Consider the following 21,364-nt stretch of genomic DNA (forward strand, 5'->3'; position numbering starts at 1 on the left):
CCCGCGTTCAGTGCCGATCAAGGGAGAGAGTGAGCGAGCGAGCGCTTCGCAAAGTCGCCCCCTGCTGGGCAGCGAGGGCTGCAACCGGCGGCCTGCCTGCGTGCAAGAGCAACTCATACTTACCTGGCAGGGGAGATACCATGATCACGAAGGTGGTTCTCCCAGGGTGAGGCCCGTCCATTGCACTCCGGGCAGGTTGACCCCTGCGATTTCCCCAAATGCGGGAAACTCGACTGCATAATTTGTGGTAGTGGGGGACTGCGTTCGCGCTTTCCCCTGATGAGCACCGGTTAACGATAGAGCAGGCGTGCCGCTGAGGATCCCTTGCTGGCTGGGGACAGTGGGGAGAGCATGCGGGACTCGGTCCTTTATCTGCACTGCGACAGAGAAGGCTTTTTTCATCCTTCACAGGGGCTGGGTGTGGCTGCTTCTGTGACATCATCACTCTATGCAAATCCTCAGGGCTCACTGCGCTCCGGCCGAGTGCCCGGTTTATGGCATTTTCTGGTGTTTGCGGCTAACTGTAGCTCTGGGCAAGTGCGGCGGAGCTTTCCCGTGGGCTGTGTTTCCCGCGTTCAGTGCCGATCAAGGGAGAGAGTGAGCGAGCGAGCGCTTCGCAAAGTCGCCCCCTGCTGGGCAGCGAGGGCTGCAACCGGCGGCCTGCCTGCGTGCAAGAGCAACTCATACTTACCTGGCAGGGGAGATACCATGATCACGAAGGTGGTTCTCCCAGGGTGAGGCCTGTCCATTGCACTCCGGGCAGGTTGACCCCTGCGATTTCCCCAAATGCGGGAAACTCGACTGCATAATTTGTGGTAGTGGGGGACTGCGTTCGCGCTTTCCCCTGATGAGCACCGGTTAACGACAGAGCAGGCGTGCCGCTGAGGATCCCTTGCTGGCTGGGGACAGTGGGGAGAGCATGCGGGACTCGGTCCTTTATCTGCACTGCGACAGAGAAGGCTTTTTTCATCCTTCACAGGGGCTGGGTGTGGCTGCTTCTGTGACATCATCACTCTATGCAAATCCTCAGGGCTCACTGCGCTCCGGCCGAGTGCCCGGTTTATGGCATTTTCTGGTGTTTGCGGCTAACTGTAGCTCTGGGCAAGTGCGGCGGAGCTTTCCCGTGGGCTGTGTTTCCCGCGTTCAGTGCCGATCAAGGGAGAGAGTGAGCGAGCGAGCGCTTCGCAAAGTCGCCCCCTGCTGGGCAGCGAGGGCTGCAACCGGCGGCCTGCCTGCGTGCAAGAGCAACTCATACTTACCTGGCAGGGGAGATACCATGATCACGAAGGTGGTTCTCCCAGGGTGAGGCCCGTCCATTGCACTCCGGGCAGGTTGACCCCTGCGATTTCCCCAAATGCGGGAAACTCGACTGCATAATTTGTGGTAGTGGGGGACTGCGTTCGCGCTTTCCCCTGATGAGCACCGGTTAACGACAGAGCAGGCGTGCCGCTGAGGATCCCTTGCTGGCTGGGGACAGTGGGGAGAGCATGCGGGACTCGGTCCTTTATCTGCACTGCGACAGAGAAGGCTTTTTTCATCCTTCACAGGGGCTGGGTGTGGCTGCTTCTGTGACATCATCACTCTATGCAAATCCTCAGGGCTCACTGCGCGCCGGCCGAGTGCCCGGTTTATGGCATTTTCTGGTGTTTGCGGCTAACTGTAGCTCTGGGCAAGTGCGGCGGAGCTTTCCCGTGGGCTGTGTTTCCCGCGTTCAGTGCCGATCAAGGGAGAGAGTGAGCGAGCGAGCGCTTCGCAAAGTCGCCCCCTGCTGGGCAGCGAGGGCTGCAACCGGCGGCCTGCCTGCGTGCAAGAGCAACTCATACTTACCTGGCAGGGGAGATACCATGATCACGAAGGTGGTTCTCCCAGGGTGAGGCCCGTCCATTGCACTCCGGGCAGGTTGACCCCTGCGATTTCCCCAAATGCGGGAAACTCGACTGCATAATTTGTGGTAGTGGGGGACTGCGTTCGCGCTTTCCCCTGATGAGCACCGGTTAACGACAGAGCAGGCGTGCCGCTGAGGATCCCTTGCTGGCTGGGGACAGTGGGGATAGCATGCGGGACTCGGTCCTTTATCTGCACTGCGACAGAGAAGGCTTTTTTCATCCTTCACAGGGGCTGGGTGTGGCTGCTTCTGTGACATCATCACTCTATGCAAATCCTCAGGGCTCACTGCGCTCCGGCCGAGTGCCCGGTTTATGGCATTTTCTGGTGTTTGCGGCTAACTGTAGCTCTGGGCAAGTGCGGCGGAGCTTTCCCGTGGGCTGTGTTTCCCGCGTTCAGTGCCGATCAAGGGAGAGAGTGAGCGAGCGAGCGCTTCGCAAAGTCGCCCCCTGCTGGGCAGCGAGGGCTGCAACCAGCGGCCTGCCTGCGTGCAAGAGCAACTCATACTTACCTGGCAGGGGAGATACCATGATCACGAAGGTGGTTCTCCCAGGGTGAGGCCCGTCCATTGCACTCCGGGCAGGTTGACCCCTGCGATTTCCCCAAATGTGGGAAACTCGACTGCATAATTTGTGGTAGTGGGGGACTGCGTTCGCGCTTTCCCCTGATGAGCACCGGTTAACGACAGAGCAGGCGTGCCGCTGAGGATCCCTTGCTGGCTGGGGACAGTGGGGAGAGCATGCGGGACTCGGTCCTTTATCTGCACTGCGACAGAGAAGGCTTTTTTCATCCTTCACAGGGGCTGGGTGTGGCTGCTTCTGTGACATCATCACTCTATGCAAATCCTCAGGGCTCACTGCGCTCCGGCCGAGTGCCCGGTTTATGGCATTTTCTGGTGTTTGCGGCTAACTGTAGCTCTGGGCAAGTGCGGCGGAGCTTTCCCGTGGGCTGTGTTTCCCGCGTTCAGTGCCGATCAAGGGAGAGAGTGAGCGAGCGAGCGCTTCGCAAAGTCGCCCCCTGCTGGGCAGCGAGGGCTGCAACCGGCGGCCTGCCTGCGTGCAAGAGCAACTCATACTTACCTGGCAGGGGAGATACCATGATCACGAAGGTGGTTCTCCCAGGGTGAGGCCCGTCCATTGCACTCCGGGCAGGTTGACCCCTGCGATTTCCCCAAATGCGGGAAACTCGACTGCATAATTTGTGGTAGTGGGGGACTGCGTTCGCGCTTTCCCCTGATGAGCACCGGTTAACGACAGAGCAGGAGTGCCGCTGAGGATCCCTTGCTGGCTGGGGACAGTGGGGAGAGCATGCGGGACTCGGTCCTTTATCTGCACTGCGACAGAGAAGGCTTTTTTCATCCTTCACAGGGGCTGGGTGTGGCTGCTTCTGTGACATCATCACTCTATGCAAATCCTCAGGGCTCACTGCTCGCCGGCCGAGTGCCCGGTTTATGGCATTTTCTGGTGTTTGCGGCTAACTGTAGCTCTGGGCAAGTGCGGCGGAGCTTTCCCGTGGGCTGTGTTTCCCGCGTTCAGTGCCGATCAAGGGAGAGAGTGAGCGAGCGAGCGCTTCGCAAAGTCGCCCCCTGCTGGGCAGCGAGGGCTGCAACCGGCGGCCTGCCTGCGTGCAAGAGCAACTCATACTTACCTGGCAGGGGAGATACCATGATCACGAAGGTGGTTCTCCCAGGGTGAGGCCCGTCCATTGCACTCCGGGCAGGTTGACCCCTGCGATTTCCCCAAATGCGGGAAACTCGACTGCATAATTTGTGGTAGTGGGGGACTGCGTTCGCGCTTTCCCCTGATGAGCACCGGTTAACGACAGAGCAGGCGTGCCGCTGAGGATCCCTTGCTGGCTGGGGACAGTGGGGAGAGCATGCGGGACTCGGTCCTTTATCTGCACTGCGACAGAGAAGGCTTTTTTCATCCTTCACAGGGGCTGGGTGTGGCTGCTTCTGTGACATCATCACTCTATGCAAATCCTCAGGGCTCACTGCGCTCCGGCCGAGTGCCCGGTTTATGGCATTTTCTGGTGTTTGCGGCTAACTGTAGCTCTGGGCAAGTGCGGCGGAGCTTTCCCGTGGGCTGTGTTTCCCGCGTTCAGTGCCGATCAAGGGAGAGAGTGAGCGAGCGAGCGCTTCGCAAAGTCGCCCCCTGCTGGGTAGCGAGGGCTGCAACCGGCGGCCTGCCTGCGTGCAAGAGCAACTCATACTTACCTGGCAGGGGAGATACCATGATCACGAAGGTGGTTCTCCCAGGGTGAGGCCCGTCCATTGCACTCCGGGCAGGTTGACCCCTGCGATTTCCCCAAATGCGGGAAACTCGACTGCATAATTTGTGGTAGTGGGGGACTGCGTTCGCGCTTTCCCCTGATGAGCACCGGTTAACGACAGAGCAGGCGTGCCGCTGAGGATCCCTTGCTGGCTGGGGACAGTGGGGAGAGCATGCGGGACTCGGTCCTTTATCTGCACTGCGACAGAGAAGGCTTTTTTCATCCTTCACAGGGGCTGGGTGTGGCTGCTTCTGTGACATCATCACTCTATGCAAATCCTCAGGGCTCACTGCGCTCCGGCCGAGTGCCCGGTTTATGGCATTTTCTGGTGTTTGCGGCTAACTGTAGCTCTGGGCAAGTGCGGCGGAGCTTTCCCGTGGGCTGTGTTTCCCGCGTTCAGTGCCGATCAAGGGAGAGAGTGAGCGAGCGAGCGCTTCGCAAAGTCGCCCCCTGCTGGGCAGCGAGGGCTGCAACCGGCGGCCTGCCTGCGTGCAAGAGCAACTCATACTTACCTGGCAGGGGAGATACCATGATCACGAAGGTGGTTCTCCCAGGGTGAGGCCCGTCCATTGCACTCCGGGCAGGTTGACCCCTGCGATTTCCCCAAATGCGGGAAACTCGACTGCATAATTTGTGGTAGTGGGGGACTGCGTTCGCGCTTTCCCCTGATGAGCACCGGTTAACGACAGAGCAGGCGTGCCGCTGAGGATCCCTTGCTGGCTGGGGACAGTGGGGAGAGCATGCGGGACTCGGTCCTTTATCTGCACTGCGACAGAGAAGGCTTTTTTCATCCTTCACAGGGGCTGGGTGTGGCTGCTTCTGTGACATCATCACTCTATGCAAATCCTCAGGGCTCACTGCGCGCCGGCCGAGTGCCCGGTTTATGGCATTTTCTGGTGTTTGCGGCTAACTGTAGCTCTGGGCAAGTGCGGCGGAGCTTTCCCGTGGGCTGTGTTTCCCGCGTTCAGTGCCGATCAAGGGAGAGAGTGAGCGAGCGAGCGCTTCGCAAAGTCGCCCCCTGCTGGGCAGCGAGGGCTGCAACCGGCGGCCTGCCTGCGTGCAAGAGCAACTCATACTTACCTGGCAGGGGAGATACCATGATCACGAAGGTGGTTCTCCCAGGGTGAGGCCCGTCCATTGCACTCCGGGCAGGTTGACCCCTGCGATTTCCCCAAATGCGGGAAACTCGACTGCATAATTTGTGGTAGTGGGGGACTGCGTTCGCGCTTTCCCCTGATGAGCACCGGTTAACGACAGAGCAGGCGTGCCGCTGAGGATCCCTTGCTGGCTGGGGACAGTGGGGAGAGCATGCGGGACTCGGTCCTTTATCTGCACTGCGACAGAGAAGGCTTTTTTCATCCTTCACAGGGGCTGGGTGTGGCTGCTTCTGTGACATCATCACTCTATGCAAATCCTCAGGGCTCACTGCGCTCCGGCCGAGTGCCCGGTTTATGGCATTTTCTGGTGTTTGCGGCTAACTGTAGCTCTGGGCAAGTGCGGCGGAGCTTTCCCGTGGGCTGTGTTTCCCGCGTTCAGTGCCGATCAAGGGAGAGAGTGAGCGAGCGAGCGCTTCGCAAAGTCGCCCCCTGCTGGGCAGCGAGGGCTGCAACCGGCGGCCTGCCTGCGTGCAAGAGCAACTCATACTTACCTGGCAGGGGAGATACCATGATCACGAAGGTGGTTCTCCCAGGGTGAGGCCCGTCCATTGCACTCCGGGCAGGTTGACCCCTGCGATTTCCCCAAATGCGGGAAACTCGACTGCATAATTTGTGGTAGTGGGGGACTGCGTTCGCGCTTTCCCCTGATGAGCACCGGTTAACGATAGAGCAGGCGTGCCGCTGAGGATCCCTTGCTGGCTGGGGACAGTGGGGAGAGCATGCGGGACTCGGTCCTTTATCTGCACTGCGACAGAGAAGGCTTTTTTCATCCTTCACAGGGGCTGGGTGTGGCTGCTTCTGTGACATCATCACTCTATGCAAATCCTCAGGGCTCACTGCGCTCCGGCCGAGTGCCCGGTTTATGGCATTTTCTGGTGTTTGCGGCTAACTGTAGCTCTGGGCAAGTGCGGCGGAGCTTTCCCGTGGGCTGTGTTTCCCGCGTTCAGTGCCGATCAAGGGAGAGAGTGAGCGAGCGAGCGCTTCGCAAAGTCGCCCCCTGCTGGGCAGCGAGGGCTGCAACCGGCGGCCTGCCTGCGTGCAAGAGCAACTCATACTTACCTGGCAGGGGAGATACCATGATCACGAAGGTGGTTCTCCCAGGGTGAGGCCTGTCCATTGCACTCCGGGCAGGTTGACCCCTGCGATTTCCCCAAATGCGGGAAACTCGACTGCATAATTTGTGGTAGTGGGGGACTGCGTTCGCGCTTTCCCCTGATGAGCACCGGTTAACGACAGAGCAGGCGTGCCGCTGAGGATCCCTTGCTGGCTGGGGACAGTGGGGAGAGCATGCGGGACTCGGTCCTTTATCTGCACTGCGACAGAGAAGGCTTTTTTCATCCTTCACAGGGGCTGGGTGTGGCTGCTTCTGTGACATCATCACTCTATGCAAATCCTCAGGGCTCACTGCGCTCCGGCCGAGTGCCCGGTTTATGGCATTTTCTGGTGTTTGCGGCTAACTGTAGCTCTGGGCAAGTGCGGCGGAGCTTTCCCGTGGGCTGTGTTTCCCGCGTTCAGTGCCGATCAAGGGAGAGAGTGAGCGAGCGAGCGCTTCGCAAAGTCGCCCCCTGCTGGGCAGCGAGGGCTGCAACCGGCGGCCTGCCTGCGTGCAAGAGCAACTCATACTTACCTGGCAGGGGAGATACCATGATCACGAAGGTGGTTCTCCCAGGGTGAGGCCCGTCCATTGCACTCCGGGCAGGTTGACCCCTGCGATTTCCCCAAATGCGGGAAACTCGACTGCATAATTTGTGGTAGTGGGGGACTGCGTTCGCGCTTTCCCCTGATGAGCACCGGTTAACGACAGAGCAGGCGTGCCGCTGAGGATCCCTTGCTGGCTGGGGACAGTGGGGAGAGCATGCGGGACTCGGTCCTTTATCTGCACTGCGACAGAGAAGGCTTTTTTCATCCTTCACAGGGGCTGGGTGTGGCTGCTTCTGTGACATCATCACTCTATGCAAATCCTCAGGGCTCACTGCGCGCCGGCCGAGTGCCCGGTTTATGGCATTTTCTGGTGTTTGCGGCTAACTGTAGCTCTGGGCAAGTGCGGCGGAGCTTTCCCGTGGGCTGTGTTTCCCGCGTTCAGTGCCGATCAAGGGAGAGAGTGAGCGAGCGAGCGCTTCGCAAAGTCGCCCCCTGCTGGGCAGCGAGGGCTGCAACCGGCGGCCTGCCTGCGTGCAAGAGCAACTCATACTTACCTGGCAGGGGAGATACCATGATCACGAAGGTGGTTCTCCCAGGGTGAGGCCCGTCCATTGCACTCCGGGCAGGTTGACCCCTGCGATTTCCCCAAATGCGGGAAACTCGACTGCATAATTTGTGGTAGTGGGGGACTGCGTTCGCGCTTTCCCCTGATGAGCACCGGTTAACGACAGAGCAGGCGTGCCGCTGAGGATCCCTTGCTGGCTGGGGACAGTGGGGATAGCATGCGGGACTCGGTCCTTTATCTGCACTGCGACAGAGAAGGCTTTTTTCATCCTTCACAGGGGCTGGGTGTGGCTGCTTCTGTGACATCATCACTCTATGCAAATCCTCAGGGCTCACTGCGCTCCGGCCGAGTGCCCGGTTTATGGCATTTTCTGGTGTTTGCGGCTAACTGTAGCTCTGGGCAAGTGCGGCGGAGCTTTCCCGTGGGCTGTGTTTCCCGCGTTCAGTGCCGATCAAGGGAGAGAGTGAGCGAGCGAGCGCTTCGCAAAGTCGCCCCCTGCTGGGCAGCGAGGGCTGCAACCAGCGGCCTGCCTGCGTGCAAGAGCAACTCATACTTACCTGGCAGGGGAGATACCATGATCACGAAGGTGGTTCTCCCAGGGTGAGGCCCGTCCATTGCACTCCGGGCAGGTTGACCCCTGCGATTTCCCCAAATGTGGGAAACTCGACTGCATAATTTGTGGTAGTGGGGGACTGCGTTCGCGCTTTCCCCTGATGAGCACCGGTTAACGACAGAGCAGGCGTGCCGCTGAGGATCCCTTGCTGGCTGGGGACAGTGGGGAGAGCATGCGGGACTCGGTCCTTTATCTGCACTGCGACAGAGAAGGCTTTTTTCATCCTTCACAGGGGCTGGGTGTGGCTGCTTCTGTGACATCATCACTCTATGCAAATCCTCAGGGCTCACTGCGCGCCGGCCGAGTGCCCGGTTTATGGCATTTTCTGGTGTTTGCGGCTAACTGTAGCTCTGGGCAAGTGCGGCGGAGCTTTCCCGTGGGCTGTGTTTCCCGCGTTCAGTGCCGATCAAGGGAGAGAGTGAGCGAGCGAGCGCTTCGCAAAGTCGCCCCCTGCTGGGCAGCGAGGGCTGCAACCGGCGGCCTGCCTGCGTGCAAGAGCAACTCATACTTACCTGGCAGGGGAGATACCATGATCACGAAGGTGGTTCTCCCAGGGTGAGGCCCGTCCATTGCACTCCGGGCAGGTTGACCCCTGCGATTTCCCCAAATGCGGGAAACTCGACTGCATAATTTGTGGTAGTGGGGGACTGCGTTCGCGCTTTCCCCTGATGAGCACCGGTTAACGACAGAGCAGGCGTGCCGCTGAGGATCCCTTGCTGGCTGGGGACAGTGGGGAGAGCATGCGGGACTCGGTCCTTTATCTGCACTGCGACAGAGAAGGCTTTTTTCATCCTTCACAGGGGCTGGGTGTGGCTGCTTCTGTGACATCATCACTCTATGCAAATCCTCAGGGCTCACTGCGCTCCGGCCGAGTGCCCGGTTTATGGCATTTTCTGGTGTTTGCGGCTAACTGTAGCTCTGGGCAAGTGCGGCGGAGCTTTCCCGTGGGCTGTGTTTCCCGCGTTCAGTGCCGATCAAGGGAGAGAGTGAGCGAGCGAGCGCTTCGCAAAGTCGCCCCCTGCTGGGCAGCGAGGGCTGCAACCGGCGGCCTGCCTGCGTGCAAGAGCAACTCATACTTACCTGGCAGGGGAGATACCATGATCACGAAGGTGGTTCTCCCAGGGTGAGGCCCGTCCATTGCACTCCGGGCAGGTTGACCCCTGCGATTTCCCCAAATGCGGGAAACTCGACTGCATAATTTGTGGTAGTGGGGGACTGCGTTCGCGCTTTCCCCTGATGAGCACCGGTTAACGACAGAGCAGGCGTGCCGCTGAGGATCCCTTGCTGGCTGGGGACAGTGGGGATAGCATGCGGGACTCGGTCCTTTATCTGCACTGCGACAGAGAAGGCTTTTTTCATCCTTCACAGGGGCTGGGTGTGGCTGCTTCTGTGACATCATCACTCTATGCAAATCCTCAGGGCTCACTGCGCTCCGGCCGAGTGCCCGGTTTATGGCATTTTCTGGTGTTTGCGGCTAACTGTAGCTCTGGGCAAGTGCGGCGGAGCTTTCCCGTGGGCTGTGTTTCCCGCGTTCAGTGCCGATCAAGGGAGAGAGTGAGCGAGCGAGCGCTTCGCAAAGTCGCCCCCTGCTGGGCAGCGAGGGCTGCAACCAGCGGCCTGCCTGCGTGCAAGAGCAACTCATACTTACCTGGCAGGGGAGATACCATGATCACGAAGGTGGTTCTCCCAGGGTGAGGCCCGTCCATTGCACTCCGGGCAGGTTGACCCCTGCGATTTCCCCAAATGTGGGAAACTCGACTGCATAATTTGTGGTAGTGGGGGACTGCGTTCGCGCTTTCCCCTGATGAGCACCGGTTAACGACAGAGCAGGCGTGCCGCTGAGGATCCCTTGCTGGCTGGGGACAGTGGGGAGAGCATGCGGGACTCGGTCCTTTATCTGCACTGCGACAGAGAAGGCTTTTTTCATCCTTCACAGGGGCTGGGTGTGGCTGCTTCTGTGACATCATCACTCTATGCAAATCCTCAGGGCTCACTGCGCGCCGGCCGAGTGCCCGGTTTATGGCATTTTCTGGTGTTTGCGGCTAACTGTAGCTCTGGGCAAGTGCGGCGGAGCTTTCCCGTGGGCTGTGTTTCCCGCGTTCAGTGCCGATCAAGGGAGAGAGTGAGCGAGCGAGCGCTTCGCAAAGTCGCCCCCTGCTGGGCAGCGAGGGCTGCAACCGGCGGCCTGCCTGCGTGCAAGAGCAACTCATACTTACCTGGCAGGGGAGATACCATGATCACGAAGGTGGTTCTCCCAGGGTGAGGCCCGTCCATTGCACTCCGGGCAGGTTGACCCCTGCGATTTCCCCAAATGCGGGAAACTCGACTGCATAATTTGTGGTAGTGGGGGACTGCGTTCGCGCTTTCCCCTGATGAGCACCGGTTAACGACAGAGCAGGCGTGCCGCTGAGGATCCCTTGCTGGCTGGGGACAGTGGGGAGAGCATGCGGGACTCGGTCCTTTATCTGCACTGCGAGAGAGAAGGCTTTTTTCATCCTTCACAGGGGCTGGGTGTGGCTGCTTCTGTGACATCATCACTCTATGCAAATCCTCAGGGCTCACTGCGCTCCGGCCGAGTGCCCGGTTTATGGCATTTTCTGGTGTTTGCGGCTAACTGTAGCTCTGGGCAAGTGCGGCGGAGCTTTCCCGTGGGCTGTGTTTCCCGCGTTCAGTGCCGATCAAGGGAGAGAGTGAGCGAGCGAGCGCTTCGCAAAGTCGCCCCCTGCTGGGCAGCGAGGGCTGCAACCGGCGGCCTGCCTGCGTGCAAGAGCAACTCATACTTACCTGGCAGGGGAGATACCATGATCACGAAGGTGGTTCTCCCAGGGTGAGGCCCGTCCATTGCACTCCGGGCAGGTTGACCCCTGCGATTTCCCCAAATGCGGGAAACTCGACTGCATAATTTGTGGTAGTGGGGGACTGCGTTCGCGCTTTCCCCTGATGAGCACCGGTTAACGACAGAGCAGGCGTGCCGCTGAGGGTCCCTTGCTGGCTGGGGACAGTGGGGATAGCATGCGGGACTCGGTCCTTTATCTGCACTGCGACAGAGAAGGCTTTTTTCATCCTTCACAGGGGCTGGGTGTGGCTGCTTCTGTGACATCATCACTCTATGCAAATCCTCAGGGCTCACTGCGCTCCGGCCGAGTGCCCGGTTTATGGCATTTTCTGGTGTTTGCGGCTAACTGTAGCTCTGGGCAAGTGCGGCGGAGCTTTCCCGTGGGCTGTGTTTCCCGCGTTCAGTGCCGATCAAGGGAGAGAGTGAGCGAGCGAGCGCTTCGCAAAGTCGCCCCCTGCTGGGCAGCGAGGGCTGCAACCAGCGGCCTGCCTGCGTGCAAGAGCAACTCATACTTACCTGGCAGGGGAGATACCATGATCACGAAGGTGGTTCTCCCAGGGTGAGGCCCGTCCATTGCACTCCGGGCAGGTTGACCCCTGCGATTTCCCCAAATGCGGGAAACTCGACTGCATAATTTGTGGTAGTGGGGGACTGCGTTCGCGCTTTCCCCTGATGAGCACCGGTTAACGACAGAGCAGGCGTGCCGCTGAGGATCCCTTGCTGGCTGGGGACAGTGGGGAGAGCATGCGGGACTCGGTCCTTTATCTGCACTGCGACAGAGAAGGCTTTTTTCATCCTTCACAGGGGCTGGGTGTGGCTGCTTCTGTGACATCATCACTCTATGCAAATCCTCAGGGCTCACTGCGCTCCGGCCGAGTGCCCGGTTTATGGCATTTTCTGGTGTTTGCGGCTAACTGTAGCTCTGGGCAAGTGCGGCGGAGCTTTCCCGTGGGCTGTGTTTCCCGCGTTCAGTGCCGATCAAGGGAGAGAGTGAGCGAGCGAGCGCTTCGCAAAGTCGCCCCCTGCTGGGCAGCGAGGGCTGCAACCGGCGGCCTGCCTGCGTGCAAGAGCAACTCATACTTACCTGGCAGGGGAGATACCATGATCACGAAGGTGGTTCTCCCAGGGTGAGGCCCGTCCATTGCACTCCGGGCAGGTTGACGCCTGCGATTTCCCCAAATGCGGGAAACTCGACTGCATAATTTATGGTAGTGGGGGACTGCGTTCGCGCTTTCCCCTGATGAGCACCGGTTAACGACAGAGCAGGCGTGCCGCTGAGGATCCCTTGCTGGCTGGGGACAGTGGGGAGAGCATGCGGGACTCGGTCCTTTATCTGCACTGCGACAGAGAAGGCTTTTTTCATCCTTCACAGGGGCTGGGTGTGGCTGCTTCTGTGACATCATCACTCTATGCAAATCCTCAGGGCTCACTGCGCTCCGGCCGAGTGCCCGGTTTATGGCATTTTCTGGTGTTTGCGGCTAACTGTAGCTCTGGGCAAGTGCGGCGGAGCTTTCCCGTGGGCTGTGTTTCCCGCGTTCAGTGCCGATCAAGGGAGAGAGTGAGCGAGCGAGCGCTTCGCAAAGTCGCCCCCTGCTGGGCAGCGAGGGCTGCAACCGGCGGCCTGCCTGCGTGCAAGAGCAACTCATACTTACCTGGCAGGGGAGATACCATGATCACGAAGGTGGTTCTCCCAGGGTGAGGCCTGTCCATTGCACTCCGGGCAGGTTGACCCCTGCGATTTCCCCAAATGCGGGAAACTCGACTGCATAATTTGTGGTAGTGGGGGACTGCGTTCGCGCTTTCCCCTGATGAGCACCGGTTAACGACAGAGCAGGCGTGCCGCTGAGGATCCCTTGTTGGCTGGGGACAGTGGGGAGAGCATGCGGGACTCGGTCCTTTATCTGCACTGCGACAGAGAAGGCTTTTTTCATCCTTCACAGGGGCTGGGTGTGGCTGCTTCTGTGACATCATCACTCTATGCAAATCCTCAGGGCTCACTGCGCGCCGGCCGAGTGCCCGGTTTATGGCATTTTCTGGTGTTTGCGGCTAACTGTAGCTCTGGGCAAGTGCGGCGGAGCTTTCCCGTGGGCTGTGTTTCCCGCGTTCAGTGCCGATCAAGGGAGAGAGTGAGCGAGCGAGCGCTTCGCAAAGTCGCCCCCTGCTGGGCAGCGAGGGCTGCAACCGGCGGCCTGCCTGCGTGCAAGAGCAACTCATACTTACCTGGCAGGGGAGATACCATGATCACGAAGGTGGTTCTCCCAGGGTGAGGCCCGTCCATTGCACTCCGGGCAGGTTGACCCCTGCGATTTCCCCAAATGCGGGAAACTCGACTGCATAATTTGTGGTAGTGGGGGACTGCGTTCGCGCTTTCCCCTGATGAGCACCGGTTAACGACAGAGCAGGCGTGCCGCTGAGGATCCCTTGCTGGCTGGGGACAGTGGGGAGAGCATGCGGGACTCGGTCCTTTATCTGCACTGCGACAGAGAAGGCTTTTTTCATCCTTCACAGGGGCTGGGTGTGGCTGCTTCTGTGACATCATCACTCTATGCAAATCCTCAGGGCTCACTGCGCTCCGGCCGAGTGCCCGGTTTATGGCATTTTCTGGTGTTTGCGGCTAACTGTAGCTCTGGGCAAGTGCGGCGGAGCTTTCCCGTGGGCTGTGTTTCCCGCGTTCAGTGCCGATCAAGGGAGAGAGTGAGCGAGCGAGCGCTTCGCAAAGTCGCCCCCTGCTGGGCAGCGAGGGCTGCGAACGGCGGCCTGCCTGCGTGCAAGAGCAACTCATACTTACCTGGCAGGGGAGATACCATGATCACGAAGGTGGTTCTCCCAGGGTGAGGCCCGTCCATTGCACTCCGGGCAGGTTGACCCCTGCGATTTCCCCAAATGCGGGAAACTCGACTGCATAATTTGTGGTAGTGGGGGACTGCGTTCGCGCTTTCCCCTGATGAGCACCGGTTAACGACAGAGCAGGCGTGCCGCTGAGGATCCCTTGCTGGCTGGGGACAGTGGGGAGAGCATGCGGGACTCGGTCCTTTATCTGCACTGCGACAGAGAAGGCTTTTTTCATCCTTCACAGGGGCTGGGTGTGGCTGCTTCTGTGACATCATCACTCTATGCAAATCCTCAGGGCTCACTGCGCTCCGGCCGAGTGCCCGGTTTATGGCATTTTCTGGTGTTTGCGGCTAACTGTAGCTCTGGGCAAGTGCGGCGGAGCTTTCCCGTGGGCTGTGTTTCCCGCGTTCAGTGCCGATCAAGGGAGAGAGTGAGCGAGCGAGCGCTTCGCAAAGTCGCCCCCTGCTGGGCAGCGAGGGCTGCAACCGGCGGCCTGCCTGCGTGCAAGAGCAACTCATACTTACCTGGCAGGGGAGATACCATGATCACGAAGGTGGTTCTCCCAGGGTGAGGCCCGTCCATTGCACTCCGGGCAGGTTGACCCCTGCGATTTCCCCAAATGCGGGAAACTCGACTGCATAATTTGTGGTAGTGGGGGACTGCGTTCGCGCTTTCCCCTGATGAGCACCGGTTAACGACAGAGCAGGCGTGCCGCTGAGGATCCCTTGCTGGCTGGGGACAGTGGGGAGAGCATGCGGGACTCGGTCCTTTATCTGCACTGCGACAGAGAAGGCTTTTTTCATCCTTCACAGGGGCTGGGTGTGGCTGCTTCTGTGACATCATCACTCTATGCAAATCCTCAGGGCTCACTGCGCGCCGGCCGAGTGCCCGGTTTATGGCATTTTCTGGTGTTTGCGGCTAACTGTAGCTCTGGGCAAGTGCGGCGGAGCTTTCCCGTGGGCTGTGTTTCCCGCGTTCAGTGCCGATCAAGGGAGAGAGTGAGCGAGCGAGCGCTTCGCAAAGTCGCCCCCTGCTGGGCAGCGAGGGCTGCAACCGGCGGCCTGCCTGCGTGCAAGAGCAACTCATACTTACCTGGCAGGGGAGATACCATGATCACGAAGGTGGTTCTCCCAGGGTGAGGCCCGTCCATTGCACTCCGGGCAGGTTGACCCCTGCGATTTCCCCAAATGCGGGAAACTCGACTGCATAATTTGTGGTAGTGGGGGACTGCGTTCGCGCTTTCCCCTGATGAGCACCGGTTAACGACAGAGCAGGCGTGCCGCTGAGGATCCCTTGCTGGCTGGGGACAGTGGGGAGAGCATGCGGGACTCGGTCCTTTATCTGCACTGCGACAGAGAAGGCTTTTTTCATCCTTCACAGGGGCTGGGTGTGGCTGCTTCTGTGACATCATCACTCTATGCAAATCCTCAGGGCTCACTGCGCTCCGGCCGAGTGCCCGGTTTATGGCATTTTCTGGTGTTTGCGGCTAACTGTAGCTCTGGGCAAGTGCGGCGGAGCTTTCCCGTGGGCTGTGTTTCCCGCGTTCAGTGCCGATCAAGGGAGAGAGTGAGCGAGCGAGCGCTTCGCAAAGTCGCCCCCTGCTGGGCAGCGAGGGCTGCGACCGGCGGCCTGCCTGCGTGCAAGAGCAACTCATACTTACCTGGCAGGGGAGATACCATGATCACGAAGGTGGTTCTCCCAGGGTGAGGCCCGTCCATTGCACTCCGGGCAGGTTGACCCCTGCGATTTCCCCAAATGCGGGAAACTCGACTGCATAATTTGTGGTAGTGGGGGACTGCGTTCGCGCTTTCCCCTGATGAGCACCGGTTAACGACAGAGCAGGCGTGCCGCTGAGGATCCCTTGCTGGCTGGGGACAGTGGGGAGAGCATGCGGGACTCGGTCCTTTATCTGCACTGCGACAGAGAAGGCTTTTTTCATCCTTCACAGGGGCTGGGTGTGGCTGCTTCTGTGACATCATCACTCTATGCAAATCCTCAGGGCTCACTGCGCTCCGGCCGAGTGCCCGGTTTATGGCATTTTCTGGTGTTTGCGGCTAACTGTAGCTCTGGGCAAGTGCGGCGGAGCTTTCCCGTGGGCTGTGTTTCCCGCGTTCAGTGCCGATCAAGGGAGAGAGTGAGCGAGCGAGCGCTTCGCAAAGTCGCCCCCTGCTGGGCAGCGAGGGCTGCGAACGGCGGCCTGCCTGCGTGCAAGAGCAACTCATACTTACCTGGCAGGGGAGATACCATGATCACGAAGGTGGTTCTCCCAGGGTGAGGCCCGTCCATTGCACTCCGGGCAGGTTGACCCCTGCGATTTCCCCAAATGCGGGAAACTCGACTGCATAATTTGTGGTAGTGGGGGACTGCGTTCGCGCTTTCCCCTGATGAGCACCGGTTAACGACAGAGCAGGCGTGCCGCTGAGGATCCCTTGCTGGCTGGGGACAGTGGGGAGAGCATGCGGGACTCGGTCCTTTATCTGCACTGCGACAGAGAAGGCTTTTTTCATCCTTCACAGGGGCTGGGTGTGGCTGCTTCTGTGACATCATCACTCTATGCAAATCCTCAGGGCTCACTGCGCGCCGGCCGAGTGCCCGGTTTATGGCATTTTCTGGTGTTTGCGGCTAACTGTAGCTCTGGGCAAGTGCGGCGGAGCTTTCCCGTGGGCTGTGTTTCCCGCGTTCAGTGCCGATCAAGGGAGAGAGTGAGCGAGCGAGCGCTTCGCAAAGTCGCCCCCTGCTGGGCAGCGAGGGCTGCAACCGGCGGCCTGCCTGCGTGCAAGAGCAACTCATACTTACCTGGCAGGGGAGATACCATGATCACGAAGGTGGTTCTCCCAGGGTGAGGCCCGTCCATTGCACTCCGGGCAGGTTGACCCCTGCGATTTCCCCAAATGCGGGAAACTCGACTGCATAATTTGTGGTAGTGGGGGACTGCGTTCGCGCTTTCCCCTGATGAGCACCGGTTAACGACAGAGCAGGCGTGCTGCTGAGGATCCCTTGCTGGCTGGGGACAGTGGGGAGAGCATGCGGGACTCGGTCCTTTATCTGCACTGCGACAGAGAATGCTTTTTTCATCCTTCACAGGGGCTGGGTGTGGCTGCTTCTGTGACATCATCACTCTATGCAAATCCTCAGGGCTCACTGCGCTCCGGCCGAGTGCCCGGTTTATGGCATTTTCTGGTGTTTGCGGCTAACTGTAGCTCTGGGCAAGTGCGGCGGAGCTTTCCCGTGGGCTGTGTTTCCCGCGTTCAGTGCCGATCAAGGGAGAGAGTGAGCGAGCGAGCGCTTCGCAAAGTCGCCCCCTGCTGGGCAGCGAGGGCTGCAACCGGCGGCCTGCCTGCGTGCAAGAGCAACTCATACTTACCTGGCAGGGGAGATACCATGATCACGAAGGTGGTTCTCCCAGGGTGAGGCCCGTCCATTGCACTCCGGGCAGGTTGACCCCTGCGATTTCCCCAAATGCGGGAAACTCGACTGCATAATTTGTGGTAGTGGGGGACTGCGTTCGCGCTTTCCCCTGATGAGCACCGGTTAACGACAGAGCAGGCGTGCCGCTGAGGATCCCTTGCTGGCTGGGGACAGTGGGGAGAGCATGCGGGACTCGGTCCTTTATCTGCACTGCGACAGAGAAGGCTTTTTTCATCCTTCACAGGGGCTGGGTGTGGCTGCTTCTGTGACATCATCACTCTATGCAAATCCTCAGGGCTCACTGCGCGCCGGCCGAGTGCCCGGTTTATGGCATTTTCTGGTGTTTGCGGCTAACTGTAGCTCTGGGCAAGTGCGGCGGAGCTTTCCCGTGGGCTGTGTTTCCCGCGTTCAGTGCCGATCAAGGGAGAGAGTGAGCGAGCGAGCGCTTCGCAAAGTCGCCCCCTGCTGGGCAGCGAGGGCTGCAACCGGCGGCCTGCCTGCGTGCAAGAGCAACTCATACTTACCTGGCAGGGGAGATACCATGATCACGAAGGTGGTTCTCCCAGGGTGAGGCCCGTCCATTGCACTCCGGGCAGGTTGACCCCTGCGATTTCCCCAAATGCGGGAAACTCGACTGCATAATTTGTGGTAGTGGGGGACTGCGTTCGCGCTTTCCCCTGATGAGCACCGGTTAACGACAGAGCAGGCGTGCCGCTGAGGATCCCTTGCTGGCTGGGGACAGTGGGGAGAGCATGCGGGACTCGGTCCTTTATCTGCACTGCGACAGAGAAGGCTTTTTTCATCCTTCACAGGGGCTGGGTGTGGCTGCTTCTGTGACATCATCACTCTATGCAAATCCTCAGGGCTCACTGCGCTCCGGCCGAGTGCCCGGTTTATGGCATTTTCTGGTGTTTGCGGCTAACTGTAGCTCTGGGCAAGTGCGGCGGAGCTTTCCCGTGGGCTGTGTTTCCCGCGTTCAGTGCCGATCAAGGGAGAGAGTGAGCGAGCGAGCGCTTCGCAAAGTCGCCCCCTGCTGGGCAGCGAGGGCTGCAACCGGCGGCCTGCCTGCGTGCAAGAGCAACTCATACTTACCTGGCAGGGGAGATACCATGATCACGAAGGTGGTTCTCCCAGGGTGAGGCCCGTCCATTGCACTCCGGGCAGGTTGACCCCTGCGATTTCCCCAAATGCGGGAAACTCGACTGCATAATTTGTGGTAGTGGGGGACTGCGTTCGCGCTTTCCCCTGATGAGCACCGGTTAACGACAGAGCAGGCGTGCCGCTGAGGATCCCTTGCTGGCTGGGAACAGTGGGGAGAGCATGCGGGACTCGGTCCTTTATCTGCACTGCGACAGAGAAGGCTTTTTTCATCCTTCACAGGGGCTGGGTGTGGCTGCTTCTGTGACATCATCACTCTATGCAAATCCTCAGGGCTCACTGCGCGCCGGCCGAGTGCCCGGTTTATGGCATTTTCTGGTGTTTGCGGCTAACTGTAGCTCTGGGCAAGTGCGGCGGAGCTTTCCCGTGGGCTGTGTTTCCCGCGTTCAGTGCCGATCAAGGGAGAGAGTGAGCGAGCGAGCGCTTCGCAAAGTCGCCCCCTGCTGGGCAGCGAGGGCTGCAACCGGCGGCCTGCCTGCGTGCAAGAGCAACTCATACTTACCTGGCAGGGGAGATACCATGATCACGAAGGTGGTTCTCCCAGGGTGAGGCCCGTCCATTGCACTCCGGGCAGGTTGACCCCTGCGATTTCCCCAAATGCGGGAAACTCGACTGCATAATTTGTGGTAGTGGGGGACTGCGTTCGCGCTTTCCCCTGATGAGCACCGGTTAACGACAGAGCAGGCGTGCCGCTGAGGGTCCCTTGCTGGCTGGGGACAGTGGGGATAGCATGCGGGACTCGGTCCTTTATCTGCACTGCGACAGAGAAGGCTTTTTTCATCCTTCACAGGGGCTGGGTGTGGCTGCTTCTGTGACATCATCACTCTATGCAAATCCTCAGGGCTCACTGCGCTCCGGCCGAGTGCCCGGTTTATGGCATTTTCTGGTGTTTGCGGCTAACTGTAGCTCTGGGCAAGTGCGGCGGAGCTTTCCCGTGGGCTGTGTTTCCCGCGTTCAGTGCCGATCAAGGGAGAGAGTGAGCGAGCGAGCGCTTCGCAAAGTCGCCCCCTGCTGGGCAGCGAGGGCTGCAACCGGCGGCCTGCCTGCGTGCAAGAGCAACTCATACTTACCTGGCAGGGGAGATACCATGATCACGAAGGTGGTTCTCCCAGGGTGAGGCCCGTCCATTGCACTCCGGGCAGGTTGACCCCTGCGATTTCCCCAAATGCGGGAAACTCGACTGCATAATTTGTGGTAGTGGGGGACTGCGTTCGCGCTTTCCCCTGATGAGCACCGGTTAACGACAGAGCAGGCGTGCCGCTGAGGATCCCTTGCTGGCTGGGGACAGTGGGGAGAGCATGCGGGACTCGGTCCTTTATCTGCACTGCGACAGAGAAGGCTTTTTTCATCCTTCACAGGGGCTGGGTGTGGCTGCTTCTGTGACATCATCACTCTATGCAAATCCTCAGGGCTCACTGCGCTCCGGCCGAGTGCCCGGTTTATGGCATTTTCTGGTGTTTGCGGCTAACTGTAGCTCTGGGCAAGTGCGGCGGAGCTTTCCCGTGGGCTGTGTTTCCCGCGTTCAGTGCCGATCAAGGGAGAGAGTGAGCGAGCGAGCGCTTCGCAAAGTCGCCCCCTGCTGGGCAGCGAGGGCTGCAACCGGCGGCCTGCCTGCGTGCAAGAGCAACTCACACTTACCTGGCAGGGGAGATACCATGATCACGAAGGTGGTTCTCCCAGGGTGAGGCCCGTCCATTGCACTCCGGGCAGGTTGACGCCTGCGATTTCCCCAAATGCGGGAAACTCGACTGCATAATTTGTGGTAGTGGGGGACTGCGTTCGCGCTTTCCCCTGATGAGCACCGGTTAACGACAGAGCAGGCGTGCCGCTGAGGATCCCTTGCTGGCTGGGGACAGTGGGGAGAGCATGCGGGACTCGGTCCTTTATCTGCACTGCGACAGAGAAGGCTTTTTTCATCCTTCACAGGGGCTGGGTGTGGCTGCTTCTGTGACATCATCACTCTATGCAAATCCTCAGGGCTCACTGCGCTCCGGCCGAGTGCCCGGTTTATGGCATTTTCTGGTGTTTGCGGCTAACTGTAGCTCTGGGCAAGTGCGGCGGAGCTTTCCCGTGGGCTGTGTTTCCCGCGTTCAGTGCCGATCAAGGGAGAGAGTGAGCGAGCGAGCGCTTCGCAAAGTCGCCCCCTGCTGGGCAGCGAGGGCTGCAACCGGCGGCCTGCCTGCGTGCAAGAGCAACTCACACTTACCTGGCAGGGGAGATACCATGATCACGAAGGTGGTTCTCCCAGGGTGAGGCCCGTCCATTGCACTCCGGGCAGGTTGACCCCTGCGATTTCCCCAAATGCGGGAAACTCGACTGCATAATTTGTGGTAGTGGGGGACTGCGTTCGCGCTTTCCCCTGATGAGCACCGGTTAACGACAGAGCAGGCGTGCCGCTGAGGATCCCTTGCTGGCTGGGGACAGTGGGGAGAGCATGCGGGACTCGGTCCTTTATCTGCACTGCGACAGAGAAGGCTTTTTTCATCCTTCACAGGGGCTGGGTGTGGCTGCTTCTGTGACATCATCACTCTATGCAAATCCTCAGGGCTCACTGCGCGCCGGCCGAGTGCCCGGTTTATGGCATTTTCTGGTGTTTGCGGCTAACTGTAGCTCTGGGCAAGTGCGGCGGAGCTTTCCCGTGGGCTGTGTTTCCCGCGTTCAGTGCCGATCAAGGGAGAGAGTGAGCGAGCGAGCGCTTCGCAAAGTCGCCCCCTGCTGGGCAGCGAGGGCTGCGAACGGCGGCCTGCCTGCGTGCAAGAGCAACTCATACTTACCTGGCAGGGGAGATACCATGATCACGAAGGTGGTTCTCCCAGGGTGAGGCCCGTCCATTGCACTCCGGGCAGGTTGACCCCTGCGATTTCCCCAAATGCGGGAAACTCGACTGCATAATTTGTGGTAGTGGGGGACTGCGTTCGCGCTTTCCCCTGATGAGCACCGGTTAACGACAGAGCAGGCGTGCCGCTGAGGATCCCTTGCTGGCTGGGGACAGTGGGGAG

At 59.7% G+C, this 21,364-nt stretch overlaps 38 non-coding genes across 38 annotated transcripts; all 38 read left to right on the plus strand.

The window, feature by feature from the left end:
* Positions 1-115: 115 nt before the first annotated feature.
* LOC137520516 (U1 spliceosomal RNA) lies at positions 116-279 on the plus strand. Its single transcript, XR_011021842.1, has one exon. It is a non-coding gene; the product is annotated as a U1 spliceosomal RNA (small nuclear RNA).
* A 404-nt stretch (positions 280-683) lies between these two features.
* Positions 684-847, plus strand: LOC137520127 (U1 spliceosomal RNA). The gene has a single exon (XR_011021466.1). It is a non-coding gene; the product is annotated as a U1 spliceosomal RNA (small nuclear RNA).
* Positions 848-1,251: 404 nt separating this feature from the next.
* LOC137520517 (U1 spliceosomal RNA) lies at positions 1,252-1,415 on the plus strand. The gene has a single exon (XR_011021843.1). It is a non-coding gene; the product is annotated as a U1 spliceosomal RNA (small nuclear RNA).
* A 404-nt stretch (positions 1,416-1,819) lies between these two features.
* LOC137520518 (U1 spliceosomal RNA) lies at positions 1,820-1,983 on the plus strand. The gene has a single exon (XR_011021844.1). It is a non-coding gene; the product is annotated as a U1 spliceosomal RNA (small nuclear RNA).
* Positions 1,984-2,387: 404 nt separating this feature from the next.
* LOC137520134 (U1 spliceosomal RNA) lies at positions 2,388-2,551 on the plus strand. The gene has a single exon (XR_011021473.1). It is a non-coding gene; the product is annotated as a U1 spliceosomal RNA (small nuclear RNA).
* Positions 2,552-2,955: 404 nt separating this feature from the next.
* On the plus strand, positions 2,956-3,119 carry LOC137520519 (U1 spliceosomal RNA). Its single transcript, XR_011021845.1, has one exon. It is a non-coding gene; the product is annotated as a U1 spliceosomal RNA (small nuclear RNA).
* Positions 3,120-3,523: 404 nt separating this feature from the next.
* Positions 3,524-3,687, plus strand: LOC137520520 (U1 spliceosomal RNA). Its single transcript, XR_011021846.1, has one exon. It is a non-coding gene; the product is annotated as a U1 spliceosomal RNA (small nuclear RNA).
* A 404-nt stretch (positions 3,688-4,091) lies between these two features.
* Positions 4,092-4,255, plus strand: LOC137520522 (U1 spliceosomal RNA). Its single transcript, XR_011021848.1, has one exon. It is a non-coding gene; the product is annotated as a U1 spliceosomal RNA (small nuclear RNA).
* A 404-nt stretch (positions 4,256-4,659) lies between these two features.
* On the plus strand, positions 4,660-4,823 carry LOC137520523 (U1 spliceosomal RNA). Its single transcript, XR_011021849.1, has one exon. It is a non-coding gene; the product is annotated as a U1 spliceosomal RNA (small nuclear RNA).
* A 404-nt stretch (positions 4,824-5,227) lies between these two features.
* LOC137520524 (U1 spliceosomal RNA) lies at positions 5,228-5,391 on the plus strand. Its single transcript, XR_011021850.1, has one exon. It is a non-coding gene; the product is annotated as a U1 spliceosomal RNA (small nuclear RNA).
* Positions 5,392-5,795: 404 nt separating this feature from the next.
* LOC137520526 (U1 spliceosomal RNA) lies at positions 5,796-5,959 on the plus strand. The gene has a single exon (XR_011021851.1). It is a non-coding gene; the product is annotated as a U1 spliceosomal RNA (small nuclear RNA).
* A 404-nt stretch (positions 5,960-6,363) lies between these two features.
* On the plus strand, positions 6,364-6,527 carry LOC137520128 (U1 spliceosomal RNA). Its single transcript, XR_011021467.1, has one exon. It is a non-coding gene; the product is annotated as a U1 spliceosomal RNA (small nuclear RNA).
* A 404-nt stretch (positions 6,528-6,931) lies between these two features.
* Positions 6,932-7,095, plus strand: LOC137520527 (U1 spliceosomal RNA). Its single transcript, XR_011021852.1, has one exon. It is a non-coding gene; the product is annotated as a U1 spliceosomal RNA (small nuclear RNA).
* Positions 7,096-7,499: 404 nt separating this feature from the next.
* On the plus strand, positions 7,500-7,663 carry LOC137520529 (U1 spliceosomal RNA). Its single transcript, XR_011021854.1, has one exon. It is a non-coding gene; the product is annotated as a U1 spliceosomal RNA (small nuclear RNA).
* Positions 7,664-8,067: 404 nt separating this feature from the next.
* Positions 8,068-8,231, plus strand: LOC137520135 (U1 spliceosomal RNA). The gene has a single exon (XR_011021474.1). It is a non-coding gene; the product is annotated as a U1 spliceosomal RNA (small nuclear RNA).
* A 404-nt stretch (positions 8,232-8,635) lies between these two features.
* On the plus strand, positions 8,636-8,799 carry LOC137520530 (U1 spliceosomal RNA). The gene has a single exon (XR_011021855.1). It is a non-coding gene; the product is annotated as a U1 spliceosomal RNA (small nuclear RNA).
* Positions 8,800-9,203: 404 nt separating this feature from the next.
* LOC137520531 (U1 spliceosomal RNA) lies at positions 9,204-9,367 on the plus strand. The gene has a single exon (XR_011021856.1). It is a non-coding gene; the product is annotated as a U1 spliceosomal RNA (small nuclear RNA).
* Positions 9,368-9,771: 404 nt separating this feature from the next.
* LOC137520136 (U1 spliceosomal RNA) lies at positions 9,772-9,935 on the plus strand. Its single transcript, XR_011021475.1, has one exon. It is a non-coding gene; the product is annotated as a U1 spliceosomal RNA (small nuclear RNA).
* Positions 9,936-10,339: 404 nt separating this feature from the next.
* On the plus strand, positions 10,340-10,503 carry LOC137520532 (U1 spliceosomal RNA). Its single transcript, XR_011021857.1, has one exon. It is a non-coding gene; the product is annotated as a U1 spliceosomal RNA (small nuclear RNA).
* Positions 10,504-10,907: 404 nt separating this feature from the next.
* Positions 10,908-11,071, plus strand: LOC137520533 (U1 spliceosomal RNA). Its single transcript, XR_011021858.1, has one exon. It is a non-coding gene; the product is annotated as a U1 spliceosomal RNA (small nuclear RNA).
* Positions 11,072-11,475: 404 nt separating this feature from the next.
* LOC137520534 (U1 spliceosomal RNA) lies at positions 11,476-11,639 on the plus strand. Its single transcript, XR_011021859.1, has one exon. It is a non-coding gene; the product is annotated as a U1 spliceosomal RNA (small nuclear RNA).
* Positions 11,640-12,043: 404 nt separating this feature from the next.
* Positions 12,044-12,207, plus strand: LOC137520008 (U1 spliceosomal RNA). Its single transcript, XR_011021375.1, has one exon. It is a non-coding gene; the product is annotated as a U1 spliceosomal RNA (small nuclear RNA).
* Positions 12,208-12,611: 404 nt separating this feature from the next.
* Positions 12,612-12,775, plus strand: LOC137520129 (U1 spliceosomal RNA). Its single transcript, XR_011021468.1, has one exon. It is a non-coding gene; the product is annotated as a U1 spliceosomal RNA (small nuclear RNA).
* Positions 12,776-13,179: 404 nt separating this feature from the next.
* On the plus strand, positions 13,180-13,343 carry LOC137520535 (U1 spliceosomal RNA). Its single transcript, XR_011021860.1, has one exon. It is a non-coding gene; the product is annotated as a U1 spliceosomal RNA (small nuclear RNA).
* A 404-nt stretch (positions 13,344-13,747) lies between these two features.
* LOC137520536 (U1 spliceosomal RNA) lies at positions 13,748-13,911 on the plus strand. Its single transcript, XR_011021861.1, has one exon. It is a non-coding gene; the product is annotated as a U1 spliceosomal RNA (small nuclear RNA).
* A 404-nt stretch (positions 13,912-14,315) lies between these two features.
* On the plus strand, positions 14,316-14,479 carry LOC137520537 (U1 spliceosomal RNA). The gene has a single exon (XR_011021862.1). It is a non-coding gene; the product is annotated as a U1 spliceosomal RNA (small nuclear RNA).
* Positions 14,480-14,883: 404 nt separating this feature from the next.
* On the plus strand, positions 14,884-15,047 carry LOC137520538 (U1 spliceosomal RNA). The gene has a single exon (XR_011021863.1). It is a non-coding gene; the product is annotated as a U1 spliceosomal RNA (small nuclear RNA).
* A 404-nt stretch (positions 15,048-15,451) lies between these two features.
* LOC137520540 (U1 spliceosomal RNA) lies at positions 15,452-15,615 on the plus strand. The gene has a single exon (XR_011021865.1). It is a non-coding gene; the product is annotated as a U1 spliceosomal RNA (small nuclear RNA).
* A 404-nt stretch (positions 15,616-16,019) lies between these two features.
* Positions 16,020-16,183, plus strand: LOC137520541 (U1 spliceosomal RNA). The gene has a single exon (XR_011021866.1). It is a non-coding gene; the product is annotated as a U1 spliceosomal RNA (small nuclear RNA).
* Positions 16,184-16,587: 404 nt separating this feature from the next.
* Positions 16,588-16,751, plus strand: LOC137520542 (U1 spliceosomal RNA). Its single transcript, XR_011021867.1, has one exon. It is a non-coding gene; the product is annotated as a U1 spliceosomal RNA (small nuclear RNA).
* Positions 16,752-17,155: 404 nt separating this feature from the next.
* LOC137520543 (U1 spliceosomal RNA) lies at positions 17,156-17,319 on the plus strand. Its single transcript, XR_011021868.1, has one exon. It is a non-coding gene; the product is annotated as a U1 spliceosomal RNA (small nuclear RNA).
* A 404-nt stretch (positions 17,320-17,723) lies between these two features.
* On the plus strand, positions 17,724-17,887 carry LOC137520544 (U1 spliceosomal RNA). The gene has a single exon (XR_011021869.1). It is a non-coding gene; the product is annotated as a U1 spliceosomal RNA (small nuclear RNA).
* A 404-nt stretch (positions 17,888-18,291) lies between these two features.
* LOC137520545 (U1 spliceosomal RNA) lies at positions 18,292-18,455 on the plus strand. Its single transcript, XR_011021870.1, has one exon. It is a non-coding gene; the product is annotated as a U1 spliceosomal RNA (small nuclear RNA).
* Positions 18,456-18,859: 404 nt separating this feature from the next.
* On the plus strand, positions 18,860-19,023 carry LOC137520546 (U1 spliceosomal RNA). Its single transcript, XR_011021871.1, has one exon. It is a non-coding gene; the product is annotated as a U1 spliceosomal RNA (small nuclear RNA).
* A 404-nt stretch (positions 19,024-19,427) lies between these two features.
* Positions 19,428-19,591, plus strand: LOC137520547 (U1 spliceosomal RNA). Its single transcript, XR_011021872.1, has one exon. It is a non-coding gene; the product is annotated as a U1 spliceosomal RNA (small nuclear RNA).
* Positions 19,592-19,995: 404 nt separating this feature from the next.
* LOC137520032 (U1 spliceosomal RNA) lies at positions 19,996-20,159 on the plus strand. Its single transcript, XR_011021399.1, has one exon. It is a non-coding gene; the product is annotated as a U1 spliceosomal RNA (small nuclear RNA).
* Positions 20,160-20,563: 404 nt separating this feature from the next.
* On the plus strand, positions 20,564-20,727 carry LOC137519941 (U1 spliceosomal RNA). The gene has a single exon (XR_011021308.1). It is a non-coding gene; the product is annotated as a U1 spliceosomal RNA (small nuclear RNA).
* A 404-nt stretch (positions 20,728-21,131) lies between these two features.
* On the plus strand, positions 21,132-21,295 carry LOC137520548 (U1 spliceosomal RNA). The gene has a single exon (XR_011021873.1). It is a non-coding gene; the product is annotated as a U1 spliceosomal RNA (small nuclear RNA).
* Positions 21,296-21,364: the final 69 nt, after the last annotated feature.

Source organism: Hyperolius riggenbachi, chromosome 5 (assembly GCF_040937935.1).
Source record: "Hyperolius riggenbachi isolate aHypRig1 chromosome 5, aHypRig1.pri, whole genome shotgun sequence".
NCBI classification, from domain to species: Eukaryota; Metazoa; Chordata; class Amphibia; order Anura; family Hyperoliidae; genus Hyperolius; species Hyperolius riggenbachi.